Below are 24386 nucleotides of genomic sequence, written 5' to 3'. Positions count from 1 at the left end.
GCCGGAGCAGGGTGCAGCATTCCGGCACCGTGCCAGCCCCTAGTGCCGCTGAATCACTGGGCCAGGAGACCCATTGATGCCGGCGTACACCACTCCGGTGTTTACGCCAGCATCAACACGTGGCCGGGATTTCGGAGGATCACGGCCACTGCCTCCACAAGAGAATGCCGCATACTGGGAATTCTGTTGTGAGTATCTCACTTTTGGCCTCCCCAAAGCTTATCCACCATCTATAAGGAGTGTTATGGAACAATCTCCACTTGCCTGGTTGAGTGCAGCTCCAAAAAGGTTCAAGAAGCTTGACATCATCCAGGACAAAGCAGCCCGCTTTATTGGCACCCCATCCATCATTGATTCCCTCCACCACCGACTCACAGTAGACCAAGGCAGGCGAGCAGCACGGTTCAATTCCTGTACCAGCCTCCCCGAACAGGCGCCGGAATGTGGCGACTAGGGGCTTTTCACAGTAACTTCATTTGAAGCCTGCTTGTGACAATAAGCGATTTTCATTTCTTTCATTTCATTTCAGTAGCAGCCGTGTGTACCGTCTACAACAATGTTTTTCAAGCTTCATTTCCCGGGACCCATTTTAACCAACTGGTCGACCTTCAGAACCCAACCGAGCTTTGTGACCCACGCCGGCTGACCCTCATAACCCACCATCTTTGCTTACCTTCAATGCAACTTGATTGAATTATTCAAAGAGGTGGCTGGGTGAATAGATGAGGGAAATGCATCTGATGTGGTCTACTTGGACTTCAGCAAGGCTTTTGATAAGGTCCCACATGGGAGACTGAGGACGAAAGTAAGAGCCCACGGGGTCCAAGGAAATTTGGCAAATTGGATGCAGAATTGGCTGAGTGTCAGGAAGCAGAGGCTGATGGTCGAGGGGTGTTTTTCTGACTGGAAGCCTGTGTCCAGTGGGGTCCCGCGGGGATCAGTGTTGGGGCCCTTGCTGTTTGTGGTTCATATAAATGATTCAGATTTGAATGTCGGAGGGTTGATCAGTAAGTTTGCTAATTATTCGAAAATTTGTGGGGTGGTAAATAGTGAGGAGGATAGCCTTCGATTACAGGAGGATAGAGCCCGGTGGTCAGAGGGGCTGATCAGTGGCAAATGGAATCCGGATAAGTGTGAGGTGATGCACTTGGGCAGGACAAACAAGGCAAGGGAATACATGATAAACCTTAGGACACTGGGAAGCTTTGACGATCAGAGGCACCTTGGCGTGTATGTCCACCCATCCCTTAAGGTAGCAGAGCAGGGTGGATATAGTGGTTAAGAAAGCATATTGTATATTTGTCTTTATTAGCCGAGGCATAAAGTTTAAGGGCAGGGAGGTTATGCTGGAAGTGTATAAAACGTTGGTTAGGCCACAGCTCGAGTATTGTGTGCAGTTCTGGAATCCACATTGTAGGAGGGATGTGATCGCACTGGAAAGGGTGCAGAGGAGATTTACCAGGACGTTGCCTGGGCTGGAGAGTTTTAGCTATGAAGAGAGATTGGATAGACTGGGGTTGTTTTCCTTGGAGCAGAGGAGACTGAGGGGGGACATGATTGAGATGGGTAAAATTATGAGGGGCACAGATAGAGTAGACAGGAAGAAACCTTTCCCCTTGGCGGTGAGATCAATGGCCGGGGGGGGGGGGGGGCGGGCACAGATTTAAGGTGTGGGGCAGGAGGTTTAGAGGGGATGTGAGGAAAAACCTTTTCACCCAGAGGGGGGTGGGAGTCTGGAACTCGCTGCCTGAAAGGGTGATGGAGGCAGAGACCCTCGTAACATTTAAGAAGTATTTAGATGTGCACTTGCGGTGCTAAGGCAGCCAAGGCGATGGGCCAAGTGCTGGAAAAAGGGATTAGAATAGTTAGGTTGTTTTTGACCGGCGCAGACTCAATGGACCGAAGGTCCTTTTGTGTGCTGTAGGACCCGATGACACTATGACTCTATGACAGGTGAGCCTCCTCACGATCTCATTTGCTTTGTCATTCAGTGGTACAGGACTTCCGGTTGTGATTTAGGTTCTCACTGCACCTTTGAAAAAAATCAAGTGGTTTGACCTCAAACTCGCCATTTGTCTTCAAATGCCTTTGAAGTTTTGAGGGCTTTAATTTCTCACTTGCCAGTCTGCACGACCCTCTGAAAGAGCACCCCTACCTGGGCCCACTCCCCCACCCTATCTCCCAACCCTACCGAACCTCCACATCTTTGTACACTAAGGGGCAACTTTATCATGGCCAATCCACCTAACCTGCACACCCCTGGACTGTGGGTGGAAACTGGAGCACCCGGAGGAAACCCACGCACACACGGGGAGAACGTGCAGACTCCGCACAGACACCCAAGGCCGGAATTGAACCTGGGTCTCTGGCGCTCTGGGTGAGGCAGCAGTGCTAACCACCACCACTCTGCCGCCCCTGGTCTATAACATACATGGGCTTTGCATCCTGATTTGCAATGGCACAATAAACAAAGCCATACGTCAAGAGATCTTCTTTATACTGCGTGGTTCCCGATTTCATTTTTTCCTTAGGCTGTCCACCAGAGGCCCTGGAGCTCTGGATACAGCTCACACCAGCACTGCTTTGTCCTGTTGGGACTCTCCTGGGAAGCTCACACCAGCACTGCTTTGTCCTGTTGGGACTCTCCTGGGAAGCTCACACCAGCGCTGCTTTGTCCTGTCGTGGACTCTCCTGCGCAGCTCTCTCCAGCAGATTCAGTTGTGAGACCCTGGCCTGTTTGTGTCTCTGGCCCTTTCTTCCTTACAACAAAACGAGCCATCATCAACTCTTCACAGTCTTGTTGCCTTGCCTGCTCACAGCTAGGAAATGGAGGATTCCCTTCTCTGTGATTTTGCGCCAAAAGCACGGACATTCAGGGCGCGCACTTGTGATGTCAGTGTACGTGCTGGGCACGTGACCTGCTCTCTGCCGCCGCTTCTGGCAGAAAGATTGCACAGTTTGTATTTAAAAGCTGGTTGTGGCCGGCATTCTCAATTTCAAATCCGGTCAGGGCCATTGGGCACTTCTCCCATGATCGGGAATGGCGGAACCAATCGCTCTGTGACTCTCCCGACACCCGCCTGCGACCAACCCCCGGGTTGTGACCCGTAGTTTTAAAAACCCAATCTACAAGATGCACTGCACAAACTCACCAACGCTCCTTAGACAGCGCCTTCCAACCCTGTGAACTCCACCAGCTAGAAGGACAAGGGCAGCAGACACATGGGGCGGGGTTCTTCCCTACCCGGCGGGGCGGGGGGCCCCGGCAGAATGGAGTGGCGGGAACCACTCCGGCGTCGGGCCGCCCCAGAGGTGCGGATTTCTCCGCGCCTTTAGGGGCCAAACCTTCACCGTGAGGGGCTAGGCGTGCGCCGGAGTGGTTGGCACGGCGTCGACCGGCGGGAGAGGCCTCTGGCACCACGCCAGCCGGGGCTGAAAGGACTTCGCCAGGTGGCGGAAGTCCACGCACACGCGGGAGCGTCAGCGGCTGCTGACGTCATCCCCGCGCATGCGCAGGGGAGGGGGTGTCTCTTCCGCGTCGGCCATGGTGAAGACTGTGCCCCCACGGCACAGGCCCGCCCGCGGATCGGTGGGCCCCGATCGCGGGCCAGGCGACCGTGGGGGCACCCCCCGGGGACAGAGCGCCCCACGCACCCCCCCCCCCCAGGACCCCGGAGCCCGCCCACGCCACCTAGTCTCGCCGGTAAGAGAGGTGGTTTGATCTTCGCCGGCGGGACAGGCATTCCAGCAGCGGGATTTCGGCCCATCGCAGGCCGGAGAATCGCGGGGGGGGGGGTGGGGGGGGCTCGCCGACCGGCGCGGCGCGATATATACCGGCGCGCCGCCGAATATCCGGTGCCGGCGAATTCGGCAACCGGCGGGGGCGGGATTCAGGCCAGCCCCCGGCGATTCTCCGACCTGGCGGGGGGGTCGGAGAATCCCGCCCATGGGAACACCACCGCCTGCAAGTTCCCCTCCAAGCCACACAATCCTGACGTTATATATCGCTTGTCCTTCACTGTTGCTGGGTCAAAATTCTGGAGTTGCCATCCTAACAGCATCTGTGGACGCTGAACAGGAACACACTGAAACAGAATGTGTACGATTTGCTCTGTAATACAGGTACTATTAATCACTGAGCTAAGTAAGTGAGTTTACTATAGAAGGTAAAGGAAGTCCAGCTTGAATGACACAAGAGCTTCATTGATACTCCTAATCCCCAAAGAGATGACATGGACTTTGGGTCAAAGTAGCCTAAAATGAATCCAATTACAGCCCTTCTCCCTCCCCCTGTGTTTGCGCTGTACAGAGAGCTGCCCTCAGTCAGTTCCCCCGCGTAAGCAGCTAATTAATTACTGTTATCGAGTTACTTGCCTGATGCAGGTCTTAGTGCTTAATCCAGAGCTCATACCTGCGGGTAAGTCCTTGCCTGGGAGTCGAACAGCTTCGCTGCACTCAACAATTTCAGTATTGTCGCGCACAACACACAAGGAGGCCTCTGAGCCCATCATTCAGGGGCTGGTTTAGCACACTGGGCTAAATCGCTGGCTTTGAAAGCAGACCAAGGCAGGCCAGCAGGGCGGTTCAATTCCCGCACCAGCCTCCCCGAACAGGCGCCGGAATGCGGCGACTAGGGGCTTCTCACAGTAACTTCATTTGAAGCCGACTTGTGACAATAAGCGATTTTCATTTTTCATGTCTGGTTTTGCAGTGTAGACTGGTCAAATCTGCTCACTTCTCACTCAGGGACACTTTCAAAAGCAAAAACAAAAGGTTCATCAGTCCATATTGGTTGGGCCTGGCCAGTCCCTGCTCTGGCAATGACGTCTTTATTACATTCAAATGGCACAGGGAGCGGCGTTGCCAACTAGGATTACATGTATTCCTGGAGATTCCATCACATGACTTGCTCCCATGCTCCAGCCATTAGTTGACCAACACATCCATCCAGGTGTCCCCCTTCACCAATAGGAAGGCTCGTTACTCAATTGGATGATGCCTAACTGTCAGCCAAACAGCCTTTTTTTTGCCATTTTCAATGTTTTTATACCTGGTAAAGAGAATGATGAAAAATTACAACAAAAAAAAAGTATTTCTTAATGTCCCTCCAATTTTTCTTCAGTGTTACTGGAGTAGGGTGCTGGAGATTAATCCTCAATTCCTGGAGATTCCAGGCCAAACCTGGTAGGTTGACAACCCCAAGGGTGGGATTTTCCGTCCCCATCCCGTCAGCGACGCAGGAAGATCTTATCGACAGGAAGGTCCACAAAATCCCAGCCTAGGAGTCAGAAGTGTGGTGATATGCAGCACTGTAAATACACAAGGGGTTAATGTAAATACACTACAACTAAGTAAACACTAGAGGGAGCACCAGAGACATCATGACATGCAGACATACAGCTAATGAACACATTAAGGGTTAACGGAACTGCTGAAGACAATATAATATTAACACAACCGATTACATTTCTTCCTCTCTTTAGCTCTGCAGAGGAATCATACGGACTCGAAGCGCTGGGTGAGGTCGGCTCGGCCCCGCCTACTGTGCACCCCCACCGCGGGTTCCCATTGACAGCGGTGGGACCAAACTATCCCATCAGAGCCAATGGCGTGCCTCCTCCCGCTGCCACAAAACACTCGGCGGCAAGGCCAGAGAACCTCGCCCGTTAACTCTGTATCTCTCTCCAGAGATGCTGCCTGACCTGCTGAGTTTTTCCAGCGTTTTCTGTTTCAATTTCAGGTTTCCAGTGCCTGCAGTATTTTGCTTTTCTTCTCGAACATTAACCTTACCAAGCACCGAATACCCTGAGCAGTTAGGTAAATCAGTAGGACGTAACTCATCTCCGTTATCTTTCAGTGTCTGAATATCCCTCCAATTAGCAAGCTATCAAAATCAGGGGGCGGGAATCTCCCATCGGGCGGCTCTGTGTCGACGCCGGCGTAAAAACAGGAGTGTTTTACTCTGGTGTCAGCGCCCGTTCCGGGACCCCATCCTCCGGCCCACAGGGGACAGCACGGCGCTGGAGTGGCCCAAGCCGCTCCAGCTGCCGATCACAGCATGAACCCGGCGCCGCGGGGTCCGCGCACGCGCAGTTGGGCCGGCGCAAACTAACGCATGTGCAGTGGCCTCCCTCCCCTCGCCGGCCCCGACGCCAAATGGGCTACAGGAGCCGGCGCGGAGGAAGGGAGGCCCCCAGCCAGAAAGGCCGGCCCGCCGACTGGTGGGCCCCGATCGCAGGCCCGGCCACTATGGAGGCCCCCCCGCGGGGTCGGAACCCCCCCCCCCCCCCCCACCAACCCCCCCCCACAGGCCGCCCCCCGATCCTTCCACGGCGAGGTCCCGCCAGCTCAGAGGATGTTGGAACGGCGCCGGTTGGACCGGATTTTCTGCGACGGCCGCTCGGCCCATGCGGGCCGGAGAATCAGCGCGCTGGCTTGTGCCAGCCGGGCCGGAGAGTCGGTGCATACCCCAACCGGCGCAGCGCCGACCATGCCGGTGCCGATGGCGCCGATTCTCCGCTCTGCGGATAATCGCGTCCATGCGTCGGGGCGGCGTGACGCGATTCGCGCGACGCCTCACCAATTCTCCGACCCGGCGGGGAGTCGGAGAATTCCGCCCCGGATTTTCTCCCCCCTGTATTCATTCAGGGGATGTGGCCATCTCTGGCTGGGCCAACATATAGTGCCCATCATTAGTTGCCCTTGGACTGAGTTGCGTACGAGGCCATTTAAGAGCCAACCACATTGGTGGGGCAGACTAGGTAAAGAAGGAAGATTATCTTCCCGATAGGACATGAAAGAACCAGATGGGTTGTTAATGATAATTGATTTGTGGTCTTATTAGACCTTTCATTCCAGATGTTTTATTGAATTCAAATTTCACCATCTGCCGTGGTGGGATTTGAACCCTGATCCCCAGAGAATAACCATGTTTCTCTGGGTTACCACCTCCCCTAGTTTATGTGAACAATTCTCCCAAATGCGCGCGCAGTGCTTTTCATCGAATCACACAGCACTGGGCGAGGCCATTCTGCCCATCCTGCCTCTGCTGGGTCTTTGACAGAGTTACCCAATGAGCTCCTCTTCTCATTCCCCACCGCAGTGTAGATTTCCCCTTTCCAAGTATTTATCGAATTCCCTGTTGAAAATTCCTGTTGAATCTGCTTCCATCAAACCTGTCGGTCAAAACAGCAGGCAACCGTCAAAAGCATTCTCCTCATTTCTGCCCCGGATATTTTACAATGAATTTCCCTCCCCAGGTTAGGCAAGTTCCTCACACTGGCAGCAGTTTTCGCACTCTTCAGAATTCCATATCAGGATAGGTGGAGATCGACCGCGTGGCCTGTGGTAGTCACCACTGATGTGTATATTAGGTGATTTGTGGTAAGGCCCTGTACTACAGGTACGGGGGTAGTTCCCTGCCTGCTGGCTCCGCCCAGTAGGCGAAGTATAAATATGTGTGCTCCCCGTACAGCAGCCATTTTGCCAGCTGCTGTAGGAGGCCACACATCTTAGTGTAATAAAGCCTCAGTTGCATTCAACTCTCGTCTTTGTGTAATTGATCGTGCATCAATTTATTACACTAAAGTTTTCAGAAGATGGACCTCCGCATCAAGCCGGATCGCCTCCAGCTGGATCCGCAATCAGGCAACGCCAAAAAGGACTTTGAACATTGGCTAGCCTGTTTCGAAGCTTACATCAGGTCTGCACCAGACCCAATTCCGGAAGCTCAGGAGATTCAGATTCTCTACATGCGGCTGAGCTCCAACGTCTTTCCGCTTATCCAGGACTCGTCGAACTACGACGAAGCCATGGTGCTACTGAAAGAAAACTACGCTCAGCGGACTAACACACTCTACGCCAGACACATCCTCTCCACGCGCATTCAACTCCCAGGTGAGTCAGTAGAAGACTTCTGGCGTGCCCTAGTCAGAGAGTGTGACTGTCAGGCCTTCACGGCCACAGAACACTCAAACTTGCTTATGAGGGACACTTTTGTTACGGGGATGGGGTCAGATTACATCTTTGAGAAGGGGCCACGCTCGACCTCGAGGCAACCAAAAAGCTTGCGCTCTTGCTGACGGTCGCCTCGCGCAACATCCAGGCCTACGCCCCCAGCCTCGTGGCCCACCCCTCCTACGCATCGTGGACTCTGCAGATGGTCGCCCCATCGGGGACCCCACTCAGCCAACCCCACGCCTGTGCCGCGCAGCAGCCAACCAACCCCGGGGGCCCCAAATGTTACTTCTGTGGGCAACCAAAACACCCCCGACAACGCTGCCCGGCCCGGAGCGCCCTTTGCAAGGCCTGCAGCAAGAAGGTTCACTTCGCTTCAGTGTGCCAGGCCCATTCAGTCGCCGCTATTGTTCCAACCCCCCCCCCCCCCCCCCCCCCCCCCCCGGTACGGCCCGTGGGCACCGCCATCTTGTCTCCCCACGGCATGTGCAGCCTGTGGGCGCCGCCATCTTACCAGGACTCTTATCCCCCGGGCACCCCATCGTCTGCCACCGTCGACGATCAGCCGCATCTCGCCTCGGTCACGATTGACCAGTCTCGCCCACACAACCTAGCAACCGCCTCTACAAACGTGAAAATCGATGGGCACGAGAACTCCTGCCTGCTGGACTCCGGGAGCACCGAGAGCTTCATTCATCCCGATACGGTAAGGTGCTGCTCCTTCGCGGTACACCCCGCTAACCAGAGAATCTCCCTGGCCTCCAAGTCCCACTCCATGGCGATCCGGGGGTACTGCATAGCCACTCTCACTGTCCATTACGTGGAGTTTACCGGCTTCCGCCTCTACGTCCTCCTCAACCTCTGCGCTGCCTTACTACTCGGCCTGGACTTCCAGTGCAACCTCCAGAGCCTAACATTGAAATTCGGCGGGCCCCTACCACCCCTTACTGTGTGCGGCCTTGCTACCCTAAAGGTCGACCCACCTTCCCTATTTGCAAACTTAACCCCGGATTGCAAACCCGCTGCCACCAGGAGCAGACAGTACAGTGCCCAGGACAGGACCTTCATCAGGTCCGAAGTCCAGCGACTGCTTCGGGAAGGCATCATCGAGGCCAACAACAGCCCCTGGAGAGCCCAAATGGTAGTGGTGAAAACTGGGGAGAAACACAGGATGGTCGTGGACTACAGCCAGACCATCAATCGGTACACGCAGCTCGGCGCGTACCCCCTCCCACGCACATCTGATATGGTCAATCAGATTGCACAGTACCGGTTATTCTCAACTGTGGACCTTAAATCCGCCTACCACCAGCTCCCGATCCGCAAGGCGGATCGCCCATACACTGCTTTCGAGGCAGACGGCCGCCTTTACCACTTTCTCAGGGTTCCTTTCGGCGTCACCAACGGGGTCTCAGTTCTCCAACGGGAAATGGACCGAATGGTCGACCGGTACGGGCTGCGGGCCACTTTCCCGTACCTTGACAATGTCACCATCTGCGGCCACGATCAGCAGGACCACGACGCCAACCTTGTCAAATTTCTCTGCACCGCCACTCTCCTCAACCTCACTTACAACAAGGAGAAGTGTGTGTTCAGCACGAACCGCTTAGCCATCCTCGGCTACGTGGTCCAGAACGGAGTTCTGGGGCCCGATCCCGACCGCATGCGCCCCCTCATGGAACTCCCACTGCCCCAAGGCCCTCAAACGTTGCCTGTGGTTCTTTTCTTACTACGCCCAGTGGGTCCCAAATTATGCGGACAAGGCCCGCCCACTCATCCAATCCACTCTTCTTCCCCTAACGGCCGAGGCTCACCCGGCCTTCAACCTTCAACCGCACGCAGTCGACGAGACGCTCCCCTTCCCAGTCAAGAGCGATGCATCAGACATCGCTCTGGCCGCCACCCACAACCAGGCAGGCAAGCCCGTGGCATTCTTTTCACGAACCCTTCATGCCTCCGAAATTCGGCATTCCTCCGTCGAAAAAGAGGCCCAAGCCATCGTTGAAGCTGTGCGGCATTGGAGGCATTACCTGGCCAGCAGGACAGTCACTCTCCTCACTGACCAACAGTCGGTAGCCTTCATGTTTAACAACACACAGCGGGGCAAGATCAAAAACGATAAAATCTTGAGGTGGTGGATCGAACTCTCCACCTACAACTACGAGATTTTGTATCGCCCCGGTAAGCTTAACGAGCCCCCCGATGCCCTATACCGAGGTACATGTGCCAGCGCACAGGTGGACCGACTCCGGACTCTGCACGACAACCTTTGTCACCCGGGAGTCACACGTTTGTACCACTTCATCAAGGCCCGCAATCTGCCCTACTCCGTCGAGGAAGTCAGGGCTGTCACCAGAGACTGCCAGGTCTGTGCAGAGTGCAAACCACACTTCTACCAGCCAGGCCGTGCGCGCCTGGTGAAGGCCGCCCGCCCCCTTTGAACGCCTCTGCGTGGACTTCAAAGGGCCCCTCCCCTCCACCGACTGTAATACGTACTTCCATAGTGTGGTCGATGAGTACTCCAGATTCCCCTTCGCCATCCCATGCCCTGATTATGACGTCTACCACCGTCATCAAAGCCCTCAACACCATCTTCGCTCTGTTCGGCTTCCCCGCCTACGTCCACAGCGACAGGGGATCCTCATTCATGAGCGATGAGCTGCGCCAGTTCCTGCTCAACAAGGGTATCGCCTCAGGCAGGACGACCAGCTATAACCCCCGGGGAAACGGGCAGGTGGAGAGGGAGAATGGGACGGTCTGGAGGGCTGACCAGCTGGCCCTACGGTCCAGAAATCTCCCGGCCTCCCGCTGACAGGAGGTCCTCCCCGACGCACTGCACTCCATTTGGTCGCTCCTACGCAATGCGACGAATGACACACCCCACGAACAGCTCTTTGCCTTCCCCAGGAGGTCCACCTCCGGGGTGTCGCTCCCGACCTGGCTTGCAGCTCCAGGACCCGCACTCCTCCGTAAGCACGTACAACGCCACAAGGCGGACCCGTTGGTTGAAAGGGTACCTCTACTCCCGCCAACCCGCAGTACGCCTACGTAGCGTACCCCAACGGCCGCCAAGATACCGTCTCCCTATGGGACCTGGCACCAGCTGGTTCCCCACACACACACCCCTCCGACCCAGCGCCACCCTCCCCTTCCCCGGCAGGTCCCACCGCAGCCCCCGCCCCAGGACAATCCGTCCTCCCCCTGTCCACGCCCGAGGATGACGAGGATTTCGGCATGCTCCCGGTGTCACCGAGGACCAGACCGACACCGGAATCGCCGCCACCACTGCGGCGCTCCCAACGGCAGATCAAGGCTGCAGATCGACTGAACCTGTAACTTGATTGGGACTCAATTTTTTTCTCTATAGTTAAAACATGTACTTGTATATAGTTCACCACCACCCCCGCCGGACTCAATTTTAACAGGGGGTGAATGTGGTAGTCACCACTGATGTATATATTAGGTGATTTGTGGTAAGGCCCTGTACTACAGGTACGGGGGTAATTCCCTGCCTGCTGGCTCCGCCCAGTAGGCAGAGTATAAATGTGTGTGCTCCCCATACAGCAGCCATTTCGCCAGCTGTTGTAGGAGGCCACACATCTCAGTGTAATAAAGCCTCGATTGCATTCAACTCTCGTCTTTGTGTAATTGATCGTGCATCAATGGCCAACGTCGCCTTTGGCCACCACGCGGGCAAGCTGGTGGTGACCGTGGATGTGATTGACCAGAACCGGGCATTGGTGGATGGCCCTTGCAGTGGAGTGCGGAGACAAGCAATGCCATTTAAATGTATGCAGCTCACTGATTTCAAGATTCAAATACCCCACAGTGACCGCCACAGGTCTGTGAAAGCTGCTGGGGAAAAGGAGAAAATCAACGAGAAATGGGAAGCCACTCACTGGGCAAAGAAAATTGAAGCCCGCGCAAAGGCAGCCAAAATGACAGACATTGATCGCTACAAGGTCATGAGGGCCAAGCAATTGAGAAACAAAATCATCAAGCACGAGTTGTCAGAGCGGAAGAAGGAAGCCAGCAAGAAAGCGTAAATGTTTATTGCGTAAACAGAGAAAAAAATAAACTTCACAACAGAAAAAGAAAAGAATTCCATGTCAGATTTCTATTTCCGAATTGCATCATCAGGGAAATAGAGAGGTGAGTCACTTCAAATATTTTGTGTTGACCCAAGTTTATTTCCCTTTGCGAAGGGAAAGTCAAGCTGATTGTAAATATGGTAACGCAAATAACCTTCTCCTTTGAATGTTGCCACGTCCGGCGGTCTTTCTGGTGAAAGTGAAGGGGGAAGGCTTGCCTGAGCTGAGCAGCGAGTGGAACAGCCTGTGACAGCACGGGCCAGCGTGGATTCATCACACGACCTTTACAGATCCCAGCACAACCCCCCCCCCCCCCCCCCCGAGATACCCTTCCCCAGGAAACCAGCCTTTTCCCCTCTCTCTCCAACATTTTCTATCGTTAATAGATGGAAGTGATTCAAAGACGTGATTTGAGGGCCTGGGGGACAGAATGATCTACCCCTGTTCCTATGTGTGATGCTGATGACCTGAAGCACACTCTTAATGTTGCAGTGTGTTGCGATAAAAGGAGCCTGTAAGTTTTAAATATATTTTTGGGGCGGCACAGTGGTTGGCACTGTTGGTTCACAGCTCCAGGGTCCCAGGTTCGATTCCTGGCTTGGGTCACTGTCTGTGCGGAGTCTGTGTGCTCTCCCCGTGTCTGCGTGGGTTTCCTCCGGGTGCTCCGGTTTCCTCCCACAGTCCAAAGATGTGCAGGTTAGGTGGATTGGCCATGATAAATTGCCCTTAGTGTCCAAAAAAGATTAGGTAGGGTTACTGAGTTATGGGGATAGGTGGAGGCGTGGGCTTAAGTAGGGTGCTCTTTCCAAGGGCCGGTGCAGACTCAATGGGCTGAATGGCCTCCTTCTGCACTGTAGATTTGAGGATTCTATGATCCTTCAGATGGTGGTGGAGTTCCCATGTGTTTGCTGCCTTTGTCCATCTGGTTGCCAGCGGTCATGGGTTTGGTAGGTGCTGTCTCTGGACTCTTGGTGAGTTGCTGCAGTGCACCTTGCAGATGGTACACACGGCTGCCACTGTGCGTCGGCGATGGAGGGAGAGAATGTTGAAGGTGTTAGATGGGCTGCTTTGTCCTGAATGGTGTCGGGCTTCTGGAGTGTTGTTGGAGTTGCGCTCATCCAGGCAAGTGGAGAGCATTCCATCACACTCCTGACCTGTGCCTTGTAGATGGTGGACAGGCTTTGGGGAGTCAGGAGGTGCGTTATCCATCACAGAATTCCCAGCCTCCGAGCTGCTCTTCTTACCTTGTATTTATGTGGCTTGTCCAGTTCCATTTCCCAAGCAACATATGGCAACAGTTGGTGCGAGCAGTTATTGTACCCTTAACGACTCGTTTGCTTTCTGGATGGGAGGCTGGCACTTTCAAGGGTAAGTCTCTTTTCTGGGGATTGCCCCTGTGCCAGGTGAGCACATGGCCAACCAGTTCTCAGTCCGCTGCCAAGACACCTCCAAAATCAGCCCCAAAGAAACCAAAAGGAAAAGGAAGTCACAAGGAGGCCGGAATTCTCCGTGCATTGGCATTCTCTCTTGCCGCCGGCAGTGCATCCTCTTCCCGTGGGTTTCCCGACGGTGTGGGGGTGGCTTCAATGGGAAATCCCTTTGACAGATGACGGGCGGGAGGAGAACATCTCGCCGCCTGCGTACGGCGCGTGAGGAACACGCGGCTGCGAGCCCGGACAGTCCACCTCAAGGCACGTCTGATGCGTGACCGAGCCAGCACCACCCGTTTTTCACTGCATTTCTAAAGTTAAAATTACCCTCAAAACTGACAATATGGAGAAGGTGTTTGTGTGTCTCGGCTCGCCCCTTTGCTGAGTCGTGTGTATCTGCATTCATGAACCTCGAGCACAGATAGTCATTTCACAGGGGGATAAATCTGTCAATGCTCTATTGAAGCCCCCACGATGCCGGAGAATGGGCTCAATACTCTGCCTTGGCAGAAGTCCACAGCTACACACAAGTGGGCCTGTTTATAAAGTTCGCCTTTAAGTGTGACCTTATGGCAAATACCAGATGTGAATGTGACTCTCAGTGGTCTCTTCTGAGGAATGCACCACTTTATATCGAACCAGCGAAAATGACCAACACAAGCATCAGGGCCAGCTCTCCTCATTTTGAGTTTTATTGTCTTAAGGTTTATTTGCGACTTTTTAACAACACGCCTGTAGTGTTTGGTTGATAGATGCCCTTCCTCCCAAATGTAGGAGTGAATTTTCATAACTTTCTAAAATTCCTTTCTGTGGCTTTAACAGTACCCTTCACTGTGACTGCTTCTATCTGGTCCTGTGGGAAGGGTACAGTTCTTCAGAGGGACAGACACCGGCTCAGCCCAAATTCTGCCGACTGACCTTTCACCTGTCTGCCCCTCCCCCTCCCCGCCCTCAATGTAAAAGGGCAAGGCCTCAGTTGCTGCTTATTACGTAGAATGTGGAGCCCACAAATCCACCATTCAGCCCAAATGGTTTCTATCATCATTCGCGTAACACCAGCCTCCTCCCGCCTCGCTTCACCTATTGCTATCGAGTGAGAAATGCCTTCGCTATGACAAAGTGAATGCGCATTAAACGCTCTCGAGTAAGTGAGAGTACAAAAGGAACTCTCTGCTGCTTTATGAAGCAGGCCCTTCCATTGGAAGAGAGAATATTCGCTCATCGAACTAATGTCTGAAACTGGTGTCTGTGGGAGCTTGCCGTGCAGAATTACAGTTTGTGGGGCCCCGGGTCACCTTCATTTTTGACCCCCCCCCCCCCCCATAAACTCATGCCCCTCCCAGCCCCACCCACTCTCGTCCCACAGAACACAAAGGCAGAAGCTGCACAAATACACATATTGACCACTGCTTCTTAACTTGTAAAAGCACGCCTGCATCACACACTCTCCCTCCCTGCAAGTCCGCAACCCTGACTAACCCCCTTCTCCCCCCACACCTACACATTCTCTCCCTCCCCACCACCCCGCCGCAAAACCCCATCCCCTCACAGTCTCCCCCCACCCCTCACATTCTCCCACTCTCACAATCTGCCTCAGGAAGGCAGACAGCATTATCAGAGACCCCTCCCACCCGGGCATTGCCTTCTCCCAGACCCTTCCACCAGGCAGAAAGTACAGAAGTCTGAAGACCCGCACACGCAGACATAGGAACAACTTCTTCCCCACAGCTACAAGACTCCTCAACGACTCCCCCCTCGGACTGATCGGTTCCCTGCAAGAACACTATTCACGACGCCCTATGCTGCTCTTGCTCATGTATTTGCTTTGTTTCGCCCCTTGTTCCGCACTATAACCAATCACTGTTTGTCGGTGGACCATTGTCAATGTACTCTGTCGGTTAGCACAGTTGCTCACAGCTTCAGGGTCCCAGGTTTGATTCCCGGCTTGGGTCACTGTCTGTGAGGAGTCAACACGTTCTCCCCGTGTCTGCGTGGGTTTCCTCCGGGTGCTCCGGTTTCCTCCCACATTCCAAAGATGTGAAGGTTAGGCGTATTGGCCATTCTAAATTTCCCTTAGTGACCAAAAAGGTTAGGTGGGGTTACAGTGTTAAAGGGGATAGGGTGGAGGCATGGGGCTTAAGTAGGGTGCTATTTCCAAAGGCCGGTGCAGACTTGATGGGCCGAATGGCCTCCTTCTGCACTGTTAATTGTATGATTCTATGATTATTCTTTTGTCTACTATGTACGTACTGTGTACGTTCCCTCGGCCGCAGAAAAATACTTTTCACTGTACTTCGGTACACGTGACAATAAATATCAATCTCCACTCACCTCGCTCGCCTGGGGTCTTCAAGGCAGCATCTTGCCTCACCCGTTGTCTCCTCGTTGTTAGCTTTCTTGCTGCTGTTGAGTAAAGAGTCAAGAGGTCTGCTCCTTTTCACAAACACCTTTACTTTCCTTGAGCACACTCTGTACAAAACTCTATCACCACACCACACCAAACAAGTGCCACCTGTAGCCCCTTTACATATCAGTGTCAATTATTGGACACTTAACATCGATGAGACATCTAATTGGAATGTCTCTTAACCCATTCCTTAACACTCGTGGCTGAGCCTTGATTCGGGGCTCGAGTCGCAACCCTGCTTGCCTCGCCTGCCGTGCTCAGCACCCGACCTCGCCTCGTGGTGGTTTTCGGCGCCTCGCTCTTTGCTGTTGCCCTGGCTCGAGTCACAAACTGTTATGGGCCAGGGAATAGAGAACCCCAAAGTGTATCATGGAGTTCACCTGACCCACAACTTTTAATAGATTGTGGTATGGGGAGCACACGGCCCACTCTACAGGTGTGGTACAGCAGAAATGGAAAAGTATTTTTTAAAGCAAAACAATGTTTATTCTATGAACTCAAGTTAACGTTTTGAAAACATACAGTGGACATCTTAGCAACCATCAATTCAAATACAACCCCCAAAGAATGCAATACTAAGTAATCCTTAATAACTTCCCAAACAACATCCAGAAGATAAAACAAACACCTTTTAACAGAAGCACATTGGGATTACATTCACTACTGAGAACATTTATAATTCTGAATTCACCAAATGATCAAGAGATAGTCTTTTGATGGCAGAGAGAACAGCAGTACACCTGCTTGTCTGGCTTCAGCTCCAACACTGAAAATGAAACTAGAACACACCCTGCAGCCTGCTCAAAAACGAAAGTAAAAAGCTGACAGACAGCCCAGCTCCACCCACTCTCTGACATCACTGCAGTAATAAGCACCCATTTCTTAAAGGTATTCTCACTACAGATATTTATAAACACACCATTTATGAACACCCATTTCTTAAAGGTACTCTCACATGACAAAACCCACTCACATTGCTTGGACCAGCATTTTCCGTTCTTTTAGACTCACCAATCAGAGGCTTATTTTGCTCTGCATTGCCTGCTGATAGGCTCAACAAATACAAATTGAGCCTATCAGCAAATGCAGAGTAATCAGCCTCTGATTGGACGACCACTGCACCAGCCGGCACCGGGCCCTCCCATTGGTCGGTGGCCCACACTTAGGCACAATGTGTTTCGTTGTAAATCCGCCTCTGGCGATGCGCAAATTAGAATAATTGATTCTCTACAGTGCAGAAGGAGGCCATTCGGCCCATCGAGTCTACACCGACCCTCCAAAAGAACACACTACCTAGGACCACGTCCCCACCCTATCCCCGTAACCCCACTAACCTTTTGGACACTAAGGGACAATTTATCACGGCCAGTCCACCTAACCTGCACATCTTTGGACGGTGGGAGGAAACCGGAGCACCCGGAGGAAACCCGCGCACATACTGGGAGAACGAGCAAACTCCACACAGACAGTGACCCAAGGCAGAAATCGAACCTGGTTCCCTTGTGCTGTGAGGCAGCAGTGCTAACCACTGTGCCACTGTGCTGCCACATTGGTGTCACGTTCCTTACGTTCGAACAATCAAAAAATATTTAACTCACTTTGAAGTGCTTAGTGACACCCTGAGGTCTGAAAGACGCTGTAAGTGAAAGAGTTATTTTTCTTTTCACAGTGAGTGTCGTCTCAAATAATAAACACCACAGCTGACCCTCAATGATGTTAATGAACGGGTGGCACGGTGGCGCAGTGGGTTAGCACTGCTGCCTCACGGCGCCGAGGTCCCAGGTTCCATCCCGGCTCTGGGTCACTGTCCGTGTGGAGTTTGCACATTCTCCCCGTGTCTGCGTGGGTTTCACCCCCACAACCCAAAGATGTGCAGGGTAGGTGGATTGGCCACGATAAATTGCCCCTTAATTGGGAAAAAATAATTGAGTACTCTAAATTCTTTTTTCAAGTGATGTTAGTAAACATTGTCCAAGTGAGTGAAAGAGAGTTTTACACATTCTGTTTTGATACTCAATGCATGTAATTAAAGTGGAGTACCTTCAAAAGAAATGTCATCACCATCTCACGTCAGCGTCTCTGCATTTCACAATGCTTTTGCTCGCATGTTACGCCAAATCAGACAGATTGTTTTGTTTGCTTCCGCTGACCCCACCACCACTTATTTCCACCCCTTTATTCAGTTTTGGAGATGTCAGGGTTGACAGGAGCTACTGAAGCCACCTAAGGGATTCCACAGGAGGAAAAAGCAAACCTTGTGTACTGCTTACAAGCTCCAGGATAGTCCGGATTATGCCTCTGATATTACAAGAAATGACAAAGGATTGACAGCACAGAAACAGATCATTCAGCCCAATGTTTAACCTCCACACGAGCCTCCACCCACCTGACTTCAACTCTCCATCAGCATAAACCGTTCCCCCCTCATGTACTCAATACAGCTCCCCCGCTCCTGCCCAAAATGCACCTACTCTATTCCCCTCAATCATTCTCTGAGGGATTGAGCTCCACATTCCAACCACTCTCCAGGTAAAGATGTTTCTCCTGAATTTCTGATCGTTTTTATTAGTTTGGGATTTCCCGTCAAGCCCCTTCATAATTCTGGAGACCTCTACCAGACCTCTATCAGGTCACTCTGCATAAATGTTGATACTCGTCAGAAGACTGATGGATGGAATTAGAAAGTCTCTCCTTCAGGAACCACTCAGAGGGCAGCAGTTTTCCCCCATGTTTAGCTTCACGGATAAACCATGACACAAGAGTTGGCCAGTGTAAATATCACCTCTTCCGCAGCAGTCCCCGCCTACCCTAACCATCCTCTGCCTGGCTAAACCATTGGACACTTTCCCACTCTGTTCCTTCAGGAATCACTGGAGGTGCACACGTTCATCCAAACTATTCCTTACGTACGGTTGGACAAGAGGTTATCGATATCGTAATCGGCGATCAGTGGGGGATTCCTTCCAACGCCCAAATTGGGTTGACGCTGGTTTTCGAGTCTCCGCCCCCCTCCAAAATGGCGTCAACGCGTCGCGCGCCGCACACCGTTGCAAGCCGTTGGTGCATCATCGTCAGGCATTCCCATGAAGCTCTGCCTCCGATGGGTCGAGTTCTTGACCGCGCGGTTGACGTGTGGTCTGAGCGGTCAGGAACCCGGCAAGGCGGTCGCAGCCTATGTCCAGCATTGCCACACTCAGCCAGGATTCTTGCCACTGGCTGGGGGACATCCGCAAGGCCTGGGGCGGCAGGGGGGGGGGGTGGCCAGAGGGTGGCCTGCGAGGTCATATTTGGCGGGTCGGGTCCGCGCATGGCCGGCGCCATGCTGTACGGCGCAACCGCTGCAGGTCATCGCCATGCATATGCACGGCCACGGACCCGGCCATTCTCTGGCCGTTTTCGTCACGGGAGCCGGGAATTTTACCTGGTGCCGCTGCTAGCCCCTCACCGATCCCGGAATCGGTGAAGGGTCGGCGCTGATTCAGGCGTCATAAAACGCCGGCGAATTCTTCGTTTCAGCCGGCACTTCACCGCTGAAACAGAGAATCCTGCCCCGTAACTTTTCAAAGTTTGAATGAGGTGTGGAAAGATTGATTCATTCCAGGAGTGAAAATATAAGAAATATAGCTTGGTTATTTTATAACCAAGCTTTATTGGAACAAAAGAAAAGAAAACAATATTTAAACTTTTACTTCAGATTACGTGCAGTTTCTTAACCTTAACACACGAGTTCCCATGAAACCATACTGTACATGGACATGCAGCTCTTATTCCACTTACTGAAACAGGCAAAGGCAATACTTGCATTTATGGAGCACATTTCTTCTGTTAGAGACATTTATTCAGAACCTTTTTCCAAAATTTGCCTCAGTGGCAACTTTCATGACTTCCCTACTCAGTTTTCCCAGCCTTCTCTCTCTGTAACTGTCCAAAATGGCCTTTCAGGTCTCTCATTCTATAATCTCCGCCCAGCTCCTCAAACAAAGGTTCTCCCCTGAGATTTGAACCCATTCTCGTTATCTTGGCTGATTGCCCACTCCCATTTACACAAAAGAACAGAGCTATGCCATTTATATGCAACTAACCTTCCATTGACCAACAAATAGATCATTCGACTCTGTGATGGGCTGATGGCTGGTCAAACAAGGCTGTCCCAAATGACAATGGATCTTGAGTGAATCATCCTGGCTGAACGTATCCTGTGCATTCCCACTGACGAGATTAAGTCCGAATGGGACAAGGTAACTCAGGTTGTGAGCGTATCCCTCTGACTCTGCTGCTAGCAGTCTTTTTAACCCCTAAATTGCCTGCTACATCTTGCACCCCATTTCTGGACCCAAGTTCCTAACTTCTCCCTGTCATGGGCGGTGGGTGGGGGGCTTGGGCAGTGGCTGGCCTGACAAGTGCTCAGGGGCCTGAGCGCTACTTGACGTGGTGGGCCTTCTTCATAAGAGGGGGTCTCACTGGGTTTCCAGCTGCTGGCCAAGATTCCCATTCCCCATCCTCTCCACAAGATTCTGCCAATTCAGGGCATCAATTGACAGCAGGTGGGTAGACCACCCTTGGGCCTTCCTGTTCCGGACTTAATCAGGGTGGAGGTGCCCACTGGAAGGTCATTTAACTGCCTCCCTAATAATGTGCACATCACGCGGACTGCAGCGGTTCAAGGAGGCACCCCAACCCCACCTTCTCAACGGCAATCAGGGTTGGGCGAGGAATGCTGGACTAGCCAGCTACGTCCACATAAAAGGAAACTCACCGGGGAAGGATCCCGGCCTATCTCTTGCTTTCTTGTGTTTAAAAAAAAATTGTTCAAAAGTCCAGATCGTTTCACGAGATGGGGCCCTATTAGACCGTCCCACTTCCAGGGCCATGGCATGTAACGCTCAGGCACTTCTGCACTTGACAGGCCAGCTGCTGCCCCGCTACACCTCAGTGCACCAAACCTCTGCGATCCACTGCATTCTTACGAACAGTTGGACATAATAACTAGAGAAAGTCGCTTTGGTCAATCCAGCCTGACCCATGTATAGCTGGGATGGCTAGTGTATTGTCTCACAGACTTTCCCTGCCCTTTGCCTTGTGACCTCCAACTCAGCCAAACTGGCAAGTTCTCCAGCCTCGGCAGTCTTCACCAATTTCAAGAAGATTCCACCGGTTTTCTGCTGGAGTTACGAGAAAGAGCGGTGGAACTCCAAGAGGAGATTTGCACCCAACACTGCCAGGAAGACCAAGAGGGACCTAGTTGGGTCTAGAGGGATATTAACTCATTGGCTATATTAGTGATGCTGCTACCAAATGAGTCGACCATCAGCTCTTTCCTCTCTCAGTGACAGATCCGACACTAAAGAGATCATTGCTTCTTTGACAGCACCTCCCAAATCTCCGATCACTACCATTAGGAATGAGAAAGGCAGCAGGTGGATTGAGACACCAGCGCTTGCTTCTTTTCTTCAGGTTGCACAGCGCCCTGTCTTGGGACTATGTGGTGAAACGAAACAACATTCAGCAAGATACAGAGTAAGTATGTACCCCTGGGTTGCAAAAGGCTCTGCTTCACAAACAACAAAACAGCCATGGACAACTAAAGAGGTGAGGGACAGTGTAAAACTAAAAGAAAGGGCTTACAAAAATGCAGAACACAACACAGATCTGGATGAATGGGACCAACAAAGGGTCACAAAACAGGTTACATAGATACATAGAACAAACAGTGCAGAAGGAGGCCATTCGGCCCATCGAGTCTGCTCCGACCCACTTAAGACCTCACTTCCACCCTATCCCCATAATCCAGTAACCCCTCCGAAACCTTTTGGACACTAAGGGCAATTTTAGCACGGCCAATCCACCTAACCTGCACGTCTTTGGACTGTGGGAGGAAACCGGAGCACCCGGAGGCAGCCCGCGCAGACACGGGGAGAACGTGCAGACTCCGCACAGACAGTGACCCAAGCCGGGAATCGAACCTGAGACCCTGGCGCTGTGAAGCCACAGTGCTAGCCACGTGTCTCACCGTGCTGCCCACGTTTATAAGAGCTACCAAAAGGGATTATGAGAGGAAACATGCAAGGGACATCAAAAGCAAGAAGAGGAAATGTTATAGTTATACAAAGGGAAAGTGGGTGGTGAAGAGCAATGTAGGCCCAGTAAAAGCTGAAAATTGAGATATTGTCAGTGATAGTAGGGAAATGGCAGACAAATTTAACAATTACTTTGCCTCAGTATTATAGTGGAAAAGGAGGATAACTTGCCGGAAATCCCCAAAAGTTAATAGTCGACAGAGGACAGGCACAGCATCAGTAACTAGGTAATTAATGGAACTAAAGAGTGAGAAATCTCCAGAACCTGACGGTTTCCATCAGAGTGTGTTAAAGGAAGTAGGGGAGCACATTGTAGATGTGCTAACTATAATCTTCCAGAGTTCCCTAGATTAAGGAGTAGATCCTCTGGATTGGAAAACTGCACACACGTCACTCCACTTTTTAAAGAAGGGGGAAAGGGTGAAACCAGGGAATTACAGACCAGTTAGCCTAACGTCTGTGGTGGGGAAATTGCTGGAGTCTAGACTGAGGAAGGGGGTAACTGAACTTCTCGAAAATTGTTGATCAATCAGGGAGAGCCAGCATGGATTCGTGAAGGGAAGGTCATGCCTGACTAATCTTTTTGAAGTTTTTTGAAGAGGTGACTAAGGTAGTGGACAGGGGAATGTGTGTGGATGTTATTTATATGGACTTCTAGAAGGCATTTGATAAAGTTCCACACAAAAGGCTGTTCACTAAGATGGAATCCCACAGAGCTGAGGCCAAATTATTGACATGGCTGGGAAATTGGTTGAGTGGCAGGTGACAGAGAATGGGGATAATGAGTAATTACTCTATTGGCACAAGATGACTAGTGGTGAACCACAGGGAACTGTGTTGGGGCCTCAATTATTCGCTATTCATTAATGACTTGGATGATGGCATAGAAAGTCATATATCCAAATTTGCGGATGATACAAAGTTAGGTGGCATTGTAGACAGCCTAGATGATAGCATAAAATTACAAGGAGATATTGACAGACTAAGTGAATTGGCAAAATTGTGCCAGATGGAATTCAATGTAAGCAAGTATGAGGTTATCCATTTTGGACCCAACAAGGATATAGTAGAGTACTTTCTAAATGGAAAGAAGTTAGGTACAGTGGATGTCCAAAGAGACTTGGAGGTTCAGATGTAAAGGTCCTTAAAATGCCAGGAACAAGTGCAGAAAATAATCAGAAAGGCTAATGGAATGCTAGCATTTATATCTAGAGGATTGGAATATAAAGACACAGGGATTATGCTGCAGTTATACAAAACCCTGGTTAGATTCCACTTGGAGCCACTGTGAGCCGTTCTGGGCACCACACCTTAGGATGGATATTTTGGCCTTGGAGCGAGTGCAAGGTATGTTTACAAAATGATACCTTGGCTACAGGGCTTGACTTACGAGGAGAGATTACATAAATTAGACCTGTTTTCGCCAGAATTTAAAAGGTTAAGGGGTGTGTAGTGATCTGCATATCTGTATATACACAAGGGATTAATGTAAAGACATGAGAACTAAGTAATCACTAGAGGGCAGCACTAGAGATGTATAAATAGACAGACTGAAGCCAGGATCAGTCTCTTCACAGGAACAGGGTCTTGTGACCATAAGCATACAGAGACTGCTCAGCACAGGTGTAGATAGTCATAAGTACTCCTTAGTTAATCTTGTTCATGTAACATGTAATTTAAGCATTGGAGAGAGAATGAATTCACAGTTAATTCATCAATGTTACTCAATTAAGTAATTGCTCTAATTGGAAGACTACGAGTGTCAATCAATGTCGAGTTAAGGATCATTCTGGAAGATGCAAATGAGTAACTTATATTGCACAAAGCAATACATTACTATCAGAAATAGCAATATAATATGGTACCAGGAGTGACTTCAAGAAAACTTACCAGATAGATTACATTAAAAACAGAAAGAGAAAATGAAAAAAGAAAATTCGTACCAGACATTCGACTCTGGAAGGCTTCGCAGCACTCGGATCCCTCGAAGAACAATCGGCTCAATGGACCAAGTTCAAGCTCCACGTCCACTCAAAACTAACGGTAATCTTAAATCTAATTGGAAACTTTTTACACAGCAATTCCATATCTTTATGGAAGCACATAGTTTGAACACCGCTTCTGGAGCTAGGAAAATAGCTCTGTTTTTATCCTTTGCAGGACAGCAGGCTGTAGAAATATACAATTCTTTCACTTACTCTGAAAGAGAGGACAAAACCAAACAAATTTAAAAGGTTAAGGGGTGATCTGATTGAAATATTCAAGGTGGGGTGAGGTACAGCGGGAGAATGTTAAAATGCAGCGATGGAGATGAGGGCAAAGGTGGAGAGTTGGGAAAAGGAAGGGATCTTGTCCGCTGCCAAACAGAGTCCATCTGTAAATCTTAATGATTCACAAAGTGCTGGACTCACACAGCGAGTGTCCA

The 24386-nt window shown here is 51.4% G+C and overlaps 1 long non-coding RNA gene and 1 pseudogene across 1 annotated transcript; one reads left to right on the top strand and one right to left on the bottom strand.

Moving 5' to 3' along the window:
• Positions 1–4876: 4876 nt before the first annotated feature.
• On the bottom strand, positions 4877–24386 carry LOC140430101 (uncharacterized). The gene is made up of 3 exons (XR_011949329.1): positions 23905–24386; positions 15809–15880; positions 4877–5309 (listed from the first exon to the last, which is right to left on the bottom strand). It is a non-coding gene; the product is annotated as an uncharacterized lncRNA (long non-coding RNA).
• Positions 11619–12002, top strand: LOC140430100 (large ribosomal subunit protein eL14 pseudogene; annotated as a pseudogene).

The sequence above is a fragment of the Scyliorhinus torazame genome, chromosome 9 (assembly GCF_047496885.1).
Source record: "Scyliorhinus torazame isolate Kashiwa2021f chromosome 9, sScyTor2.1, whole genome shotgun sequence".
In the NCBI taxonomy this organism is placed as follows: domain Eukaryota; kingdom Metazoa; phylum Chordata; class Chondrichthyes; order Carcharhiniformes; family Scyliorhinidae; genus Scyliorhinus; species Scyliorhinus torazame.
The sequence above is the reverse complement of the archived record's forward strand: the minus strand, read 5'-3'. Positions and strand labels throughout refer to the sequence as shown.